At 42.6% G+C, this 2,464-nt stretch overlaps 1 long non-coding RNA gene across 1 annotated transcript; it reads right to left on the bottom strand.

Annotated features, from left to right (window-relative positions):
* Positions 1-879: 879 nt before the first annotated feature.
* Positions 880-1,488, bottom strand: LOC123441210. Its single transcript, XR_006630432.1, has 2 exons — positions 1,303-1,488; positions 880-1,157 (listed from the first exon to the last, which is right to left on the bottom strand). It is a non-coding gene; the product is annotated as an uncharacterized LOC123441210 (long non-coding RNA).
* Between the last annotated feature and the right edge of the window lie 976 nt (positions 1,489-2,464).

Below are 2,464 nucleotides of genomic sequence, written 5' to 3'. Positions count from 1 at the left end.
CTGGCTTGTAATATAAAGTTTGTAATATTTTATTTATGTCTAGAGTTGTGTTGTGACATCTTTCCGTAAATCCCTAATCTTGATCATATGTATTTGCGTGTATGATTAGTATACGATGTGGGGACACTGCAAGTTGTTCGGTTTGTTAGGTGTGCATGCGTCAGTTTGTTATGTCCTAGCCGAGAGAATTGCTGGGTAAATAGTTCGTGCATGCATGTATAATGGAGATAATTTCGGACGTGGTTACTCCATGAAGTGCGTTAGGGCATTAGTTAGTGGGTTAGTGGCTGAGAATGTCGGCTAGCTAGGGTGTGCATGAGGCTCACCTCCTGTGTACATATATGTTACTTTGAGTCAATAAGAAAAACAAGGCCGCGCGGGCTGACCGAAACTATGTATCCACTATGTTCACAAAGGAGAAGAGCCTTCCACCAAAGCTCTGTGCTCCTTGGTATACGTGTGTGTGTATGTGTGCTCTTATCTTCGAGAGAGAAGAGTGAACCTTGCGAGAGATGATAGAGATTGTGAGGAAGAAGAAGAAGCAACACTGAAAAAGGCATCGCCAACAATTAGCATGAGAGCCTTCTCGATCCGAGGCGGTGACGGCACTGCAGTGGAGCCCTTGTGACGTGGTGGACCACAACCTGAGCTGGTGGCCATCGGCAGCGTGATGCCACTAGATGGAGACGGTGTGGTCTTTGGCATCACGGAGACGTCGTCCACGTCAAGGGATGGACACTGTGTACGGCACGACAACATGGTGACCGTGGCGGCGGTGGCGTCATCCAGAATGATATAGTGCACGATGGTAATCGGTGTTGTGACGGTGTCGTCCAAGGCAAGTGTTTGCGGGTGATCCGCATCAGAAATTGTGATATATCAAGATTACAACACCTAAATAATTCCATATTGTTGGATATTACATGCATATCATAAGAAGGTTTCATTACTAGACCTATCATTATCCATTGTTGGACATGACTTCATAGTGCAACTCTAGGTGATACAGACTATGCAGTAACAATGGAGATAGTTTGGGATATGGACTCTACAGAAAGAATTCAGGATATCTTTTCCCCATTTTTGGTGGCAGGACAACCGACATTTTGATTCCGTGCATTCATGAGCTCCAAATGCAACTCTACTAAAACATTGCTCTGTAGAGAAGAACACACATAATTAAAATAAGTCCATATTGAAAAAATTCCAAAGATATTTGTGTAGTTCATCTGACAATATTATTCTACTCTGGTTGATACCTGAAAGGAAATATATATAGGGAAAGTAAGAGCAATTTCTTACCAACATGAATGGAATTTCCGAGCTGCACAATCACCAGGAGGCAAAGAAGAATAGCTTTGCCTTCCATTAGACTAGACACTATGATCTTCTTCTCCTCTCAGTTTTGGTGTACAAAGGCGTACCCAATTGTATCTTTATATATAGACTTGTAGCTCGAGACCATTTACTCCATATCTCAGTCAATATTTTCTCCCTCCATAAGATATATACACAAAGTTGTTCTTATCGTCTTTTTCTTGTGCATCCAGAAGAATACTTGATTTTATGTCTATATATTGATTTGTACGTAGACAAGATTTACTCCGGGGTCACCGAAATGAGGTCAAAAAGATTTGACCATATCCCTGCATTTACACCCGATTCACTCAAATAAGATCGAGAAGATTTGAACTTATCACTACCCTTATTTTTTACATACGAATTGGTTCTATATTTAAGATGGTATACGTTTAATGTTATGTACTAAATATGTTTCTATATATACTGATATAAATTTGGGAAATACACTAGACTGTGCACGGTTGAATCTGATCCGATCACATTGAAACCAAGTTAATAGCTTAAAACTATAACTTTTCGGGCAAAAGTTCCACAGAACTACCTTTTTTTCACAGAAAACTACAACAAAGTTGTTTTTTCATTTCAAAGGCGGGTAGTTGGTGGGTGGAGTGGATCTTGGGTTGTGCTACCTTTGTTTGTGGCAAGCAGCTGAAGCAGTTTTCTTTTAGAATAGGAGGATATACCCCGGCCTCTGCATCTCGACAATGCATACAACTACTTTATTAGTTATTCACACACATCATACAAAGTAGTACATCAGTCAGCCTAAAGCCACCGTCTATGCAACACCTGTTGCTACTCCTATCCCTTAATGAAAGTGTGCTGAATATCCGAGCCAAATATCAAATAAACATCACACCAAATCCTAACATGTATAGCCGGATGCCCCAACCCAGCCACACGCTGGGACAGGATCCCATACCGGTCCGGCGCACTCTCGGAGGCTGCCTCCACCATCTTCCACCGGTCCATCTCCAGAGCTAGAACAGACGCATCTTCCTTGATAGATCTGCCGTCGACGTCACCATGGCGCCAGACAGCACCACCATCTTGCACGTATCCGTCCACACGCGCCTGTCGCCGAACCACCGCATCACCATGC

The sequence above is a fragment of the Hordeum vulgare genome, chromosome 3H (genome assembly GCF_904849725.1).
Source record: "Hordeum vulgare subsp. vulgare chromosome 3H, MorexV3_pseudomolecules_assembly, whole genome shotgun sequence".
NCBI classification, from domain to species: Eukaryota; Viridiplantae; Streptophyta; class Magnoliopsida; order Poales; family Poaceae; genus Hordeum; species Hordeum vulgare.
The sequence above is the reverse complement of the archived record's forward strand: the minus strand, read 5'-3'. Positions and strand labels throughout refer to the sequence as shown.